The following is a 17,094-nucleotide window of genomic DNA, read 5'->3' as shown; positions in this document are numbered from 1 at the left end:
ACGATTAATCGGCACACCCCTACATCCCATGATGCATTGTGTTGTGTTGCTTTGCGTTGCAGGGCGGGGAGCCGGTGCGTCCGGGCGTGGCTATGACAGACCTGGCCACCGGGCTGTACGCTCACGGAGCCGTCATGGCCGCCCTGCTGCACACACACAAGACTGGCAGAGGAGCTCACATAGACTGTAACCTGCTGTCTGCACAGGTAGGTCTGTGTGTGTGTGTGTGTGTGTGTGTGTGTGTGCGTGCATGTGCGTGCGTTTGTGCGTGCATGTGTGTGTGTTTAATATTTTATTAATAATAATAATAATAATAATAATAATTATACATTTTATTCGTCATGCACTTTTCATTTAAGATAAATCTCAAAGTGCTACAGAGTAAAACAACAGAACCATTTAAAATGCAACAAGGCAGACAACACTATAAAAAGTCACACAGGACGGCCTGGTGTAGGCAAAGGCCTGATTAAAAGATTGTAGACAATGTCTATAAGACAATAATAAAAAACAACAACAAAACGTTAAAGAAAAGGCTCTGTTGAAGAGGAAGGTTTGTAGCCCCTTTTTAAAGGTAGCAACAGTCTGTGGAGCCCTCAGGTGGTTGGGAAGGGTATTCCAAATACGGGGCGCTGCCGAGCAGAAGGCCTGATCCCCCATGGTGCGGAGCTTAGTCTTTGGGGGGTGGAGAAGGTTTGTGTTGCTAGATCACAGGATGCGAGCGGAGGATTGTGGTGTCAGAAGTTGGTTGAGGTAGGGAGGGGCATGTCCGTAGATGCACTGATGTGCTAGCAGAGATATTTTGTATGTGATCCTGGAGGAGACAGGGAGCCAGTGTAGTGACTGAAGGATGGGAGTGATATGATCATATTTTCACACTCTCATCAGGATCCTACTAGCAGCGCTGTTCTGGATGTACTGGAGCTTCTGAAGGCTCTTGCTAGGAATCCCGATGAGAAGTGCATTGCAGTAGTCCAGCCTTGAGGAGACAAAGGCGTGGGCGAGTTTTTCAGCATCTGGCAGGCTGAGTGTGGGACGGAGTTTTGAAATGTTGTTGAGGTGGTAGAAGGAGGTCTCACACAGCTGTTTGATGTGGCCGTCAAAGGTCAGGTGAGGGTCAAACCTAACGCCCAGGTTGGTGACAGATGAGGAGAGGGGAATGTCTTGGCCTGAAAAGGTGATGCGAGTTATGGAAGATGACTGGACCTGGTGTGGAGTGCCAACTAAAATAGCCACATTTTTGGAGCTATTTAGCTGCAAGAAGTTGTGTTTCATCCACGCCGTTGTCTCCTCAAGGCAGGTGGTAAGGGATGAAGATGATGCAGAGTGGTTTGGGGCAGTTTTTTATGTATAACTGTGTGTCATCAGCATAGCAGTGGAACGATATTCCATGCTGGCCAATGACACTGCCCAGGGGAAGCACGTACAAGATGAACAGAATTGGGCCTAGAACAGATCCTTGAGGGACACCACAGGTGACGGGGTGTGTCTGGGACTTTGCGTCGCAGTCCGAGAGTCCGATGTGATGGAGGCGGTTTAGGAGGATGTTGTGAGCAACAGTGTCAAATGCTGCAGAAAGATCAGGAAGGATCAACAGAGATGGAGAGCCAGCGTGAGCCGCCATCAGCAGGTCGTTTGTGACCGTGACCAAAGCTGTTTCCGTGCTGTGGGCGGAACGGAAACCACACTGGACTTTCTCTCAGAGATTTTTTCCCCATTGTGTTTGAAAGAGCTATTACCATGTTGGCAGGTTCCTTTAATCTGTGGCTTTATTAGATCTATTATTCTCAAAATAATAGGCGGGGGTGTGTGTGTGGGCGGGGGATCCTAATTTTGCCCCCCTCAGAATCTTGACTTGCATGACACCCCTGTTTAAACAAATCAAACATCCATAATCCTAAAAGCGTCCGGAGCTCAGAGACTCCCGGGGTCCAGGGCAGCGGAGACCTCCAGGGTGCGTTTGATTTGCGGTGGTGGGGCGCATGTGGCAGTGTTGCTGTTAGAGTGTGCTTTATGGTCCTCAGGCTGCCAGGAGTCTGCCTGCAGCGTGGGAACCAGCAGCCTCAGCTGCACTGTCCTGCAGGGGAGGAGGGAAGAGAAAAATATGTTTTTTAACCAAACTTTTTATTTGGAAATGTTGACAGGCACAAAATACTGTTTTTTTTTTATTGATACATACAACAAACAACCCATCCACCCACCCACCTAAACATGGAGTACATGTGCACTCACCTAGAGGAAAGTAAAAGAAAAAAACGACGTCACATCACACATACCTGTACATACATACATACATACATACATACCAGGGTGGGAATTACATGGAGGCCATGGCCTCCGTTGCCCCTCCCTCTGGCCGTGATGCCCTGAGATCTCTAAGACCACCTTGGCAGCAGTGCCCTGCTAACCAGCCTGCTACTGTCAGTTGCTTTAAAAGCATCAGTAATAGAGGTGCTCCGATCGATCGGCACGTGATCGCAATCGGACGATTTCGACCTCAAATATGTGATCAGATGATTGCAGGTGTTGCTTTATTTGCGGCGATTGCAAAACCGATTGATGACGCAAGAAATGGTGAGCGGAGTTGTGGTAATGCTGAAACATCCCAGCGGCGTCATTACAAAGTGTGTCTGTTATGTGTTATGTGTACCAGGATACAATACCTTGAACTTAACTTAACTTAACTTATGTCTCTACATGTTTACTAGTTATCAGAGACCCATGCTGCTTCACCGAGGCTCTTAATGTGACTTTACAATGCAGTTAGCTTGCTACATGTAGCATTAGCTATGAAACAGCCGCGTCTCATTAACATTAGTTTGTTTTGCTCGCCTTATCCTGGTAACATCAGAGTGCTGCACAAAACTATGTAAACAACGGTCCTGGAAGTTAAATGTTAGCTAGTTGCATTGAACTCTGAACTCATGTTATCAAGACCGCAAGGCTTTGGAGGCTCAGGTTGCCAGATACAGTGACTGGCTCCCCATGGGCGGATTTAATGGGGGCCAGGCCCCCCCCATTAGTGAGGAAGAGAAAAAAAAGCTCACCATTGTGAAGCTCCATGTCACTGTCTGGCACTTTCAATTTGATGGATGAAATGTAAGCCTATATGTAAAATGGAAAATGCTCTATAATAGACCGCTATAGCTGCTTTAAAAAAACCAAAAAACTAGTATGACCGCACCGCGGATATATGCCTCCCCCAACAAGTGAGCAGTGGACATCCATGTCTGTCCAGACTTTGACGTTTGAGCCAAATGTGAGGAAATTCCGTCAAGGCGTTACTGAGCTATTGCGTTAACGAGCTTGAAAATGGCGTTCATGAGGTCACAGTGACTTTGACCTTTGACCACCAAAATGTTCATCCTTGAGTCCAAGTGGACATTTAGAGCCAAATTCAAAGACATTCTCTCAAGGCGTTCCTTGAGATATCGCATTGGTGAGCTACAGAATGGCGTTTGTGAGGTGAGTGACCTTGAACCTTGACCCTTCGACCACCACAATCGAATCAGTTCATCCTTGAGTCCAAGTGGACGTTTGAGCCAAAAAAAAGGACACAGTGACCAGAGGCTATCGCCGGGCGGAGGCATACAAATTGGTAATCGGTGATCGGTCAGGCAGATATTTCTCATAGGTGATCGGTGATGGGAGCACCCCTAATCAGTAGTCTCAGTTTAATGTAGCCTGCCCTATGCAGAGGATGTGTCATTGAATCATTTTGACACACAAAATCGCTCTTCATGAAGTCAATAGTGCAGTTGCCTTTGTGCCCTGGCATGTAGCCTTGTGCCCTAAAACAAAATTGTGACACCGAAGGCCAGATGGCCTTGCCCGTAAAATGACGAAATTCCCACCCTGATATGTAAAGTACACACACGCACACACACACACACGCACACGCACACGCACACGCACACGCACACACACACACACACACACACACACACACACACACACACACACACACACACACACACATATATACTGTAGGCGTACGCCCAAAAAACATTGTAACTTTTGGAGTGGCATGTGAAGAGAAACAGAGCACCCAAACCATGCCTTAGCCGAGCCCTGTCGTAAAGACAAACTCGACAAAAACTAACAGTGTTAAATATAGAGATAATGAACGTAATTGGTATAAAACTGACATAGATACAAATATTGGAAAGAAAGAATAAATACATAACTCTAAGCAGTTCCATTAGTGCAACTTTATGTACTGTGGTTTACATCATTAAATAAAAACTGCTATGCATGCATGAGGCATAGTTTTTAAGTTTACCTAAATATGTCAAAAGTGGAGGGAGAGGAATTAGTCCATGGACCGCCTAAGTGACTATTTGATCTTCTCTAACTATGAACTGCATCAGGTCATTCACTAAACAAGAATGATGAAGCAATATTCCTCTGAGTTTAAACCCGGGGGTTAAAACCAGAGTATAATCTACTGAGCAGCATCACATAGTTTAAACCTGGGGGTTAAAACCAGAGTATAATCTACTGAGCAGCATCACATAGTTTAAACCCGGGGGTTAAAACCAGAGTATAATCTACTGAGCAGCATCACATAGTTTAAACCCGGGGGTTAAACCAGAGTATAATCTACTGAGCAGCATCACATAGTTTAAACCTGAGGGTTAAAACCAGAGTATAATCTACTGAGCAGCATCACATAGTTTAAACCCGGGGGTTAAAACCAGAGTATAATCTACTGAGCAGCATCACATAGTTTAAACCTGGGGGTTAAAACCAGAGTATAATCTACTGAGCAGCATCACATAGTTTAAACCCGGGGGTTAAAACCAGAGTATAATCTACTGAGCAGCATCACATAGTTTAAACCTGGGGGTTAAAACCAGAGTATAATCTACTGAGCAGCATCACATAGTTTAAACCTGGGGGTTAAAACCAGAGTATAATCTACTGAGCAGCATCACATAGTTTAAACCTGGGGGTTAAAACCAGAGTATAATCTACTGAGCAGCATCACATAGTTTAAACCTGGGGGTTAAAACCAGAGTATAATCTACTGAGCAGCATCACATAGTTTAAACCCGGGGGTTAAAACCAGAGTATAATCTACTGAGCAGCATCACATAGTTTAAACCTGGGGGTTAAAACCAGAGTATAATCTACTGAGCAGCATCACATAGTTTAAACCCGGGGGTTAAAACCAGAGTATAATCTACTGAGCAGCATCACATAGTTTAAACCCGGGGGTTAAAACCAGAGTATAATCTACTGAGCAGCATCACATAGTTTAAACCCGGGGGTTAAAACCAGAGTATAATCTACTGAGCAGCATCACATAGTTTAAACCTGGGGGTTAAAACCAGAGTATAATCTACTGAGCAGCATCACATAGTTTAAACCTGGGGGTTACAACCAGAGTATAATCTACTGAGCAGTAGGGCTGTCACTTTTCATTCGAAATTCGAATGCAACTTCGAATGTGGGGGAGGGGGTTCGTTTTCGAAATGTAATTTGAATGTTCGATTTTTTTTTATTTTTTTTTATTTTTTTTTAATGAACCAAAATTAACCAACTGCTGCTTGCTGGTAATGTTAATCCCATGTCAGAAAAAGTCTCCAGATTTGTCGCGTTAGTCTCTTCTGAGAAAGATTGTCTCCAGGGTCTGAAAAGTTGTCTCGAGTTGGATGCAGCCAAGTTTGTGAGGCAGTGTTGTGACTGTGAGCGTCCAAGCTAACACATCGGGCTGATGCCCGGTGGCCTGCAGTGGGTTGCACCAGCTGTGCGTAAGTTGAAACGTAAGCTAGTTTGAACGTAAAGTCTCACTAAGTCCGAGTTTACGCACTACTAAAAATATTTGGGTTGCACCAAGTGAAATAGTTACAACGTAGGCATAAGTTAGAACTTAAAATTTACACCTACGTCTTACTAGGTGTAAAGTCCTCCGTAAAATAGCAGTTGGCACGGATTGCAACTTGGCACCGTGGCGCATCGTTGTTTTGCGTCCGCAACGCGCTCTCCGTGATAAATTACACCCTTTGATATTTATGACTCACGCTTTTGTTTCCCACAAGCTGCAGCACTGCATACAAATTAAAATAACCGCAACAATTTAGTGAGGCAGGATGGTGGTATAGCCTACAATACTGATGAAGAGCTCACAGATAAACGTTAACAGTAATATGAACCTAAACGAACGTTACTCAATAACGTTCTCATTTGATTAGTGTTGATGAAATATGAAAGCACTAATTTGCGGTGGGCAACATGTCCTGTTTTCACTCCACTTAAACAACCGTAAATAAACACCGTTTCCACCGTGCTTTTCACTGATTGGTCACAGATACTGTACACGTCATTGTCTGCGACACTATTTTGGTTAGTATGGACTTTAGGGTCTACTAGTTAAGATGTACCTTACGTCTCCGTGGTGCAACCAAACAAAGACACAACTTTAGTGTCAAACTAACTAGTTTGAACGTAGCAGTTAGTGTGGACTTTACACCCTAACTTAACACATTGACTGCCAGCCGTTTTTTTTTTGCTGTAGGTAGCTTCTGCCAAGCCGTTTTTTGAGGATTCTGGCTCATTTTACAAGAGCCGAGGATTCTTTTCTGCTTGGAGTTTGTGAACACAAAGTTCACAAAAGTACTAATAGAATGTGTGCTTTCTCTGTCTAAAAGAGTTAGTTTGTAGAGTTAGTAGTTATGTAGATATTAGCCGTTGAGTACAGCATGGTTTTAGCGTCTGAGAGTGAAAGCTGAGATAATCGCAGTTTTGTGAAATTCAATCAAACAGGCAGAACAGTCACTTTAACCATTTATTTTTGGCATCAGTGAGAGATCAGACATCCAAACAATATAGTTCCGAACGCCCTCTCCTTCAACTCCTCCCTCCGTGGGCGTGTCTAGTGGCTTTCAGCCTGCGTTTGTCACAAGCGAGTGCTCTGCTGCTGCTGCTGCTGCTGCGAGTTTGAGCAGCCTCCCTCCCTGGCAGCGAGTTTGAGCAGCCTCCCTCCCTGGCAGCGAGTGTGGGCTCACTCGTCTCTTGGGTTTGAGAGCCCCGATGAAGCCCCGTGCGACTCTAGGCTTTATGCTGCCCACCCAGTCCATTTCTGGAACCCCCCACCGCAGCAGCGCGAAAGCGTCCCCGCCTACAGTATGAGAATGAGGCTCGTTCGTTTCTGGCATTTCCTTGAGAATGGAGGAAGCAGCCGCGGGAGGCGGCTGCTTTTGGTTGACTTTCTCTCTGTCGGGAGAGCACCGTCGCCACCTAGCTGGTCGGTAAAATAGATTATACACATTCAATACTTCCAATATCTCCATAGGAGACGCGGGGGGCATTGATCCACGTAGCACCGTCAAAAAATTTTTTTTTTTTTTTTGACGACTCAACTCGTCGTTGGCAGTGAACGGTTGGATTCTGTTTGACGACTCAACTCGTTGTTGGCAGTGAACGTGTTAAGACAGAACTTACGTTCAGCTGGTGCAACAGGCTGGACTGAAAAAAAAAAAAAAAAAAATTTTTTTTTTTTTTTTTTTTTTTTTTTTTTAATTAACCAAAAAACTTCGAATATATTCGAACGAATTTCGGGCAATTAAAATTCGTTCGAATTTTATTTTGGGAAAAAGTGACAGCCCTACTGAGCAGCATCACATAGTTTAAACCTGGGGGTTAAAACCAGAGTATAATCTACTGAGCAGCATCACATAGTTTAAACCCGGGGGTTAAAACCAGAGTATAATCTACTGAGCAGCATCACATAGTTTAAACCTGGGGGTTAAAACCAGAGTATAATCTACTGAGCAGCATCACATAGTTTAAACCTGGGGGTTAAAACCAGAGTATAATCTACTGAGCAGCATCACATAGTTTAAACCCGGGGGTTAAAACCAGAGTATAATCTACTGAGCAGCATCACATAGTTTAAACCTGGGGGTTAAAACCAGAGTATAATCTACTGAGCAGCATCACATAGTTTAAACCTGGGGGTTAAAACCAGAGTATAATCTACTGAGCAGCATCACATAGTTTAAACCCGGGGGTTAAAACCAGAGTATAATCTACTGAGCAGCATCACATGCAGCTGCAGTTTGTAGCCTTCAGTTGTTTACTTCCAATTCATTTGTAAGGTTGTCAAGTATCGATAAATATCAATACTAAACATTTGAACCAGATACAATACTCATTTGCAACAGGTATAGATAGTATTGATGAGTATCGATGAAGGGGGGGGGGGGACCTGTGGTATTGAATATGGTATCGACTATCAATACTTTCCTGGGTATCGGTATCGAAGTTAGAAATTCTAGTATCATGATGACAACCCTGTGGAAACTGACATTCTGTGTGTGTGTGTGTGTGTGTGTGTGTGTGTGTGTGTGTGTGTGTGTGTGTGTGGCTATCAGTATCTATGATAATATCTATCAGTTTTTGGCATATCGTGCAGCCCTAATAAAATGTCAATTCTATACGTGAGTCGCCTGATCATCCAACAGTCTTCTTCTGTTAAAACGGCATTTGAAAAAATTCGAAAATAAAATATTGGGGAAAAAACTGCATTTGAAAGCCAATTTTCCCCTGGATTTTAGTTCCCCCCTAAATTTTGCAGCGTTTCCACTCAGTATTTTGGCATGGGATAGAGAGCCGCAGGAACGAGTCTGGAAATCATCGATGCTAACACTCCTGGTTCTTCACTGTTTTCGTTTATGGGATTTTTGAATGGGTTTTTGGCGCGATGCTTCTAATAAGGTCTCTGGGCAATGCAAGCTTAATCAAATGCGAACCAGTGTTCAGTAGGATAATCTTCACACATGAGCAGAGTTGGGGGTAACGCGCTACTGTAATCACATTACTTTTGTCGGTAACGAGTAGTGTAAGGCACTACTTTACCTAAGTGCAGTAATCACATTACAGTTACTAATCAAATGCTTACCTCGTTACATGCGTACTAGCAAGATAAGTATAGAGAGAAAAGATCTCCGTTTTAATAGCAGATCCTGTGTCCCATCAGACGGGTCACTTAACTGCACAGCAGAATCAATCATGGTGCCAATATTTCAACTTTGTATTAGCATGCAGAACAGCACTATTAGTCGACACATAACTGATCAGATAACTAACATCATGCATATAGAACAATACATCATTTTAACCTCCAAAACACCTTGACAAACAAACAATTGACACAAAAACACAGAACCCCCAGGGCATGCTGGGAACTCCGCCCACTTTCCTCTTCCACGGGTTAAAATTTCCCAGAAGGCTTTGCATAACTTTTTACACTCTGTTTTACAATTAAATCAGGCTAAAGAGTGTTAGATATAAATAATATGTATTTTAACACAACATGCAATTCTGGAATATCTGAATATTGGACAAAATTAAATTAAATTAAATGTAAACATAAACCATAAGAGAAACCCACATACAGCGATGGGGTCTGTAAATACCCCTTGTAAATACAACGTGTTGTAGGGAAGTGGGCACAGTGCGTATGTTCCGTAATAGTCTGCCAGCAATCTGCCAAAAAGCGCCGTCTTCTACAACAAGTTTTTGTTGCGCGGAAGGACAAGAATGTGAAACTGCAAACGCCGTGGACAGAAGCAGCTAGCTACGGTAGCCTACGACATAAACCTCTCAAAGCATCTGCAGTGGAAACATGCTAACACAAAGCTGGTTGCAGACCCAAGCTGAGTCGCCTGCCTCGACCCCAAGCAAGCAGCAAAAGCTTTCTTTTCACCAGGTAACATCAAAATCAGAGATGGAGAGGCGTGTTGCCTCCTCCTACATGGTAGAGGAAATGTTGCCAGTTTCAACAGTAGAATGAAATCGCCATTTTTCAGAAACATATTGAGCAAAATACAGATGGCAGGGAACGGACAGCCACCATCAGACAGGAAAAGTTTTGCAACCTACCTTATTACGATAGAGATTTGTGCTAATATATGGGCATATATGTAAGGATTAATGTTGTATTGTTAACTGGCAAATTACGTGACAATGCATATCAGGCGATGTTACGGAGTAACGCAAAAGTAATGTAACGAGTAGTGTAACAAATTACTTTATCCAGGGAGTAATCAAGTAAAGTAAGGCATTATTTTTTTTGAAAGTAATGTGTAATGTGTAATATATTACTTTTTTGAGTAACGGACCCCAACTCTGCACATGAGGACCACTTTCACAAGTTTTTAAGCTTTTACATGCCGTTAAAAGGGCGGCTAGCTAGCAAACGGCTAAATGAGACTACACTGTTGAGTCGACAGGGATATTATATGTCAATAACGTCATCACTTCAAAGGATGAACACGGAAATTCTCTTTCCCTCACCTGGTTCAGCCCGGGGTAATCAGTGCACAGCAGCGCACACATCCACCCCCCCACTCCCCCCCCCCCCCCCCCCCCCCCCCACACCCCCCCCCCCCCCCCCCCCCCCCCCCCCCTCCAGGTTGAGTGGTGACGTGACGGGGAAGCCTATGTGTACTGTGTGTAGTTTTGGATTAGCTTAGCTCGAGCTTTTTAATTCTAAGGCTCGCATTTACGCTTAAAAACTCATGAAAGTGGTCCTCATGTGTGAAGATTATCCTACTGAACACTGGTTCGCGTTTGATTAAGCTTGCATCGCCCAGAGACCTTATTAGAAGCATCGCGCCAAAAACCCATTCAAAAATCCCATAGACGAAAACAGTGAAGAACCAGGAAGTCCGGAACTTCCGCGTTCCGACTACAAAAATATGTCATCCCTGCGGCTCTCTATTGCGTCGGCAAGGAGGGCTGGGCACCAATGGAGGTCAGCGAAGCGGGCTGGGCGCCACAGGAGGTCAGCGTTTAGGGCTGGGCACCACAGGAGGTCAGTGATGAGGGCAAGTCACCACAGGAGGTCAGTGATGAGGGCTGGGCACCACAGGAGGACAGTGATGAGGGCTGGGCATGACAGGAGGTCAGTGATGAGGGCTGGGCACCACAGGAGGACAGTGATGAGGGCTGGGCATGACAGGAGGTCAGTGATGAGGGCTGGGCACCACAGGAGGACAGTGATGAGGGCTGGGCATGACAGGAGGTCAGTGATGAGGGCTGGGCATGACAGGAGGACAGTGATGAGGGCTGGGCACCACAGGAGGTCAGTGATGAGGGCTGGGCATGACAGGAGGACAGTGATGAGGGCTGGGCATGACAGGAGGACAGTGATGAGGGCTGGGCATGACAGGAGGTCAGTGATGAGGGCTGGGCATGACAGGAGGACAGTGATGAGGGCTGGGCATGACAGGAGGTCAGTGATGAGGGCTGGGCATGACAGGAGGACAGTGATGAGGGCTGGGCATGACAGGAGGACAGTGATGAGGGCTGGGCATGACAGGAGGTCAGTGATGAGGGCTGGGCATGACAGGAGGTCAGTGATGAGGGCTGGGCATGACAGGAGGTCAGTGATGAGGGCTGGGCATGACAGGAGGTCAGTGATGAGGGCTGGGCACCACAGGAGGTCAGTGATGAGGGCTGGGCATGACAGGAGGTCAGTGATGAGGGCTGGGCACCACAGGAGGTCAGTGATGAGGGCTGGGCACCACAGGAGGTCAGTGATGAGGGCTGGGCACCACAGGAGGTCAGCGAAGAGGGCTGGATTTAGATTTAAACTACACTGCGAGTGTGTTTGTATCACCCCAAAAAGTCTGTATGTGCATTTCAACTCAGTGAACCTGAAGTGACTCTCTGTGTTGAATGTGAATGCCTGCGTGTGTTTGTCTTTTGCTTCTTTTATGTGGTTACTACATGTGTGTGTGTGTGTGAGTGTGTGTGAACCCTGCACTGTCAATAAACAGCCGTCTCCTCTCATTCCTGCCCTCTCTTAGTCTTCACTTTTCTTCTCCTCCTCTTCTTTTATCTCTGCTCACTCACTCACTCACTCACTGTGTTTTGTCTCACTCGGCCGGGGGGAGCAGGAGAGAGTCTAAATATCCACTCTGTGAGCGCAACCAAAACACACCAACTGAGCCTCACATCACCCTGACCCAGGGTTGTCACAATGCTAGAGTGTCTAGCTTCAATACAATACCCAGGAAAATATAAATATGTGATATCATTTTCAAATACCATTTGTGTGTGTGTGTGTGTGTGTGTGTGTGTGTGTGTGTGTGTGTGTGTGTGTTGGGGGGGCGGCGGCGTCGTCATCACAAACATGACATTGAGCGGCTGACGTTGGGCCTGTGGTCCGATGTTACGTTCGTGACTGTCCACCTAGGCAATTACATAATAGGATTTAATGTCAATCGGAATGATACAGCAGAGTATCCGAAGAAAAGTATTAAAAGCTGATATTTTTAAAAGTATCAACTTTAAAGTTAAAATTTTCAAAGTTGAATTTAGGGAAAATGAAGGCCCTTAAAAAGTATAAAAAAGTCAATTGCCATTGTGCTGATTGTGTTAAATGAGCATTATGATATCGTCCCATATGGATCGCAGAACCCTGATTTGAATCGATATCGTATCGTGGCAGACTTTGTGATATCAGCAAACACCGTATCGTTGTCCAAAGAATCTATATAATATCGTATCGTGATGAAACTTGTGATTTTACACCGCTATCGCCATTGTGACGAAAGTGCCGTTGAGGTCTTGAAAAAGTCTTAAAAAAGGTCTTAAAAGGTTTTGAATACCCGCATATACCCTGTACAAGTCAAATATAGCTGATGATGATATCGATGGTTGAAGTTTTGGTATGTGAACTTGCCATTGTGGTTATGTAACCTTTGAAAACGAGCCGCAACCGTGCACAAATACAAGATAGAATGCCTCTACCTGTCGGAAGTATTACTGTTCTTATATCACATTCTATTCTATTCTATTATTATTATATCATCTATTTTTCTCGAAATGGGGCCATCATTTAGAAAACGGAGGACATGAAAGTATGAAATTAGACTTGAAATTGTTTTTTTCAGACCATAAACTAATTTGCAAAGTGTTTATTTAAGACAGAGACCGAGAGAGAAGTGGGGCCGTTTTTCCATTCACTTGCATGTGCCGACAGTCAATGTGCAGTGCACGCGACGCCCCCCACTGGCCATTCAAAAGAATACAATTTCCACATTAGCTTCAAAAAGAGGGAGGCAGAATTGCCGACTGCGCATTTGGCACAGTGGCGAGAGGATTCAGCTCACCGGCCGCGGCTTCCAGGCTTATGAACTTGTGACAAAAAAAAATCTGTCCTGATGGTCGAGTTCCATCCAGCTGCTCTCAGTCCGACGCGTGGATATTATTAGCGTCATTTGCCACGAGATGCGTGTGAATTGATTCAGGTGGGCATTAGCAGCTAAAGGCTAGCTGAGTCCATGCTGACTGCTGCTACTACTTCATAGTTCATAAGGTTATAAACAAATAAAAAGACTTGAATTCACTTAAACACGTGTACCGTTACTCACACTTTGTTGAAAATTAGGAGAGAAGTGTACGAAGTGTCATAGTTATAACAGCCTCACTGAGGTCCGCAGACCGCTGGGTGCTTTTGTTTGTGTCCCTGGCGCATGCCGGTGTGAATTCCCCCATGTTAAAAACTGTTGTTGGTTTGATGGCTGCATCAGAGCCCCCACTGAGAGCATTAAAGAGGCATGGCAGGAGGAACTTGGTGTTGAATTGTCTGAAGTTATTTGAGACAGGAGTCTATCTGTGGTCCAACTCTGCTCAATTAATAGCAGACACCAGCTGATCCAATTTAAAGTCATTCACCGTCTCCATTATTCCAAGTCTAGATTGCACAAGATCTACCCTTCTGTCTCACCACTATGTGATAGGTGTCAGGTGCTAGAGGGTACATTGTCCCATGCTTTTTGGTTTTGTGCTTCATTATCTGGTTTTTGGACCAAAATATTTGATTGGTACTGTAAGGCCTATAGAACAACCCTTCAGCCGGGGGCGGAACTCGCCATCTTCGGCTGCTCGGAATCCTCTCTGCTCCTCCCTACGGCTGTGCAACAGTCTCTGACGCAGGGAACGACTGTGGCCAAGAGACTCATTCTGAGGGAGTGGAAGTCTCCCTCTACACCTTCTTTTCAGCTGTGGCTGACGGACATGATCTCGGTTATACGTATGGAGAGGCTCCGGTTTTTGAGGACAAATTCTCTTGGGGAGTGCATAACTGACTTCTCGTTCAATTCAATTCAATTCAATTTTTTTTTGTCCACAATGTGGAAATTTGTCTTCGGCTTCACAGGTTTGCTTGTGTACAGAGAGGAATACATTACATTTCAACATGGGAGACAAATACATTACATTTCAACAAACACCAGAGTACACAGTACATAACACAGGGATTGACAGGATGGAAACATAATACAACATGGAACAGGGACACACATACAGGCAGTGATAACGGACATGGTTCTTGTGTGGATGGGGTTTATGAATTTAGCAGGTTTATTGCATTTGGTATGAAGGATTTTTTGTAGATGTTTTTGGTTGCAGTTTTGTGAACTCAGAGAAGAGGGGATGTGCTGGGTCAGACACAAGTTGTCTGGCTTTCCGTTTAGCTCGTTTTTTATATATCGATCCCAGTTGCTCCTGGTCCTTTCCAATAATTTTACTCGCCATGTTTGTTATTCATGACAGTCTGTTTCTATTCATGGCTCCTAGATTTCCATACCATGGGCCCTTTGCGTGGGATCCCACGCACATCCCTTGCAGGCACATGGGGACCTTACGTGGCTGGTAGTGCCAAGCTGTAGTATTGGAATGTGAATTATGTTTGTTTGTTTTCTCTGTCTGAGCCTTTTGTTGTTGTTTCTGTTTTACGTTTTGAAAATTACAAAAAAAAACAAAAAAAAAACTGTTGTTGGCACAAAGGGCCCCGCCCAGCCAGAAAACTAGAGACTATATGAAGCTCCCCCTCACGTTAGTCGGCTGTGCAATGGAGTGGGAGGAGGATGAACGAATTCCACCCAAACCTAGTGCGAAAAAATAAAACAAAACAATAATCGGTCAAAATTCCACATGATCGAATTTATTCCTCGACGATCAATTGTCGATTTCCGATTATTGATGAACATCCCTAGTTATAATACACGTGACATTCTGATTGTGCAGGTGTGCGTGCAGTCACTGATAGGTTACTCATTCTTTTAGTGGAGAGATTCTACGCAAGCTTTTATAGGTGAGACCCCTGGCTTTTAAGCACTCTTGGCGGCTAGTGTTTTTGGACGGAGCGCTCTGGGCATCTCAAGCTCAAACAAATTGAACGTTTGGAGGAAAAGCGCTGCTCGTCAATGTCTCTTTTTCCACTGTATTTTAGACCGAGGCCTTGCTTTGCATACAATGTTTGAGTCCCCTTGCATGACCGAGCTGGGCCGTGCAAACGGCAGGGACAAATCTAAACACAAATGCTCCGTGTGTGTGTGTGTGTGTGTGTGTGTGTGTGTGTGTGTGTGTGTGTGTGTGTGTGTGTGTGTGTGTGTGTGTGTGTGTGGTCTGTGTGCGCTGGAAGCTCTCTGCACATGATTTCCAAAGCATTCTGATCTGAAAAACACCTTCCCTGTGGACACAACCGCTTACACACCTGAGCTAACAACCCAGCTGACTGCTGGTGAGAGGAGGGCATGTGTGTGTGTGTGTGTGTGTGCGCGTGCGTGCGCGTGTGTGTGTGTCCTTGCTCGTCCCCTGACAGCGATGCGGTGTTGCCGTGGAATGTTTTAGCATTTTAACACAGAGTGATGTGATTGGTTGAGAAGGTTATTAGTGGTTTTTTGATTGGCTCCAGACGTGCTGGGTGGAAATAGACGTGCTGGGTGGAAATCTGTCTTCATAAAGTCGTTTCAAATATTTGTCGGTGTTGAGGTGAGTTTGGTGTGAAACGCCAAGACAAGGACCAATATGACGTACAGGCTTTCATATATACAGTAGATATATACAACTTTCATATATACACACATAGGTTGTGTGTGTGTGTGTGTGTGTGTGTGTGTGTATATATATATACATACACAGGCTAGTATGGCCAGGCGAGCTACATCAGTGCTCGAGGGCAAACCAATGAAGCAAGGTAGAATTTGCGCTGCCAGTTGAACGGGCGAGCCGGCGCTAGGGATGCTCAATTTCGGAGGAAGCAATGTGCGAGTCTAGCAAATGCTTCCTCTGATACATGTGCAGTTCCCAGCTGCTTCTTTTCACCTGACAGCGAGGGGTTTCACCGACATGACTTAGCGTGTGGGAGGATCACCCCCCCCCCTCCATGCCCCCCGAACAGGCCGTCCCCAACCAACCAGACTCGGACCCTTAATCCGGCTTCCCACCCGCAGACACGGCCAATTGTGTCTCTGTACGGACGCGACTCTCGTGCGTGCTGGTACACTGCAGGCAGGGAATCTATCAGCGCACTCCACCCTCAGTCTGTCACTTCTGGAGAACACGTAACTGCATTTCTGGCAGTTTGCGGTGTACTGCTCCTTTCTCCCGGGTTCATTCTGCGTTCTTTCCTCCGTTTTCACGCCCTCCGTTGTCTGTAAAGCGCTCAGCGACAGTTTGCCGTTTGTCAAAAGCAACGCTATAAATACACTGGATAATCAACACGAGGCGCGAGAGGGGAAAAAATGCGTTCTGCGATGGCTTTGCAGAGACGTCGAGGTGGCGATCTCTGCGGTCCATTCCCAGGGCTGTTAGACATCAAATACCCACAAGCCACCTCTTCCTCCTCCTTCGCTCATCCCCGGGTGCGTTCCTCTGTGAAGCGCTGCCACCACAGGCATGCCGGCCACAGAGACCAGAGGAACAATGGGAGCACACAGCCAGAGTTTGGCTGCAGTCGATCCGGACGGGTTTTGAAGTTGGGTTGAGTTTGGTTTGGTTGTCGGGGGGGGGGGGAAATTGGATCATTACAACCCAATCAGCGTTCAGCGGGGCCGCCTGCAGGCGCTGAACGCTTCTTCAAAGCTCCTCAATTGGATTACGCGCTGTATATTCAAGGCTTCAAAAGTCCTTGGTACCATTAAATACAGCCTCCCAGTCTTAAATTCAGTTTCAGAAAGGTCTTTAAAACATTGTGGGTTTTGTGGTGGGCCGTTTTTCAGCCAGACATCAGCTTATTTCCTCAGACCTATGTTATGTTCACGTTCCTTTCAGGGTTACCAAAATCGGTCTTGA

Source organism: Poromitra crassiceps, assembly GCF_964638095.1.
Source record: "Poromitra crassiceps genome assembly, chromosome: 2".
NCBI classification, from domain to species: Eukaryota; Metazoa; Chordata; class Actinopteri; order Beryciformes; family Melamphaidae; genus Poromitra; species Poromitra crassiceps.
The sequence above is the reverse complement of the archived record's forward strand: the minus strand, read 5'-3'. Positions refer to the sequence as shown.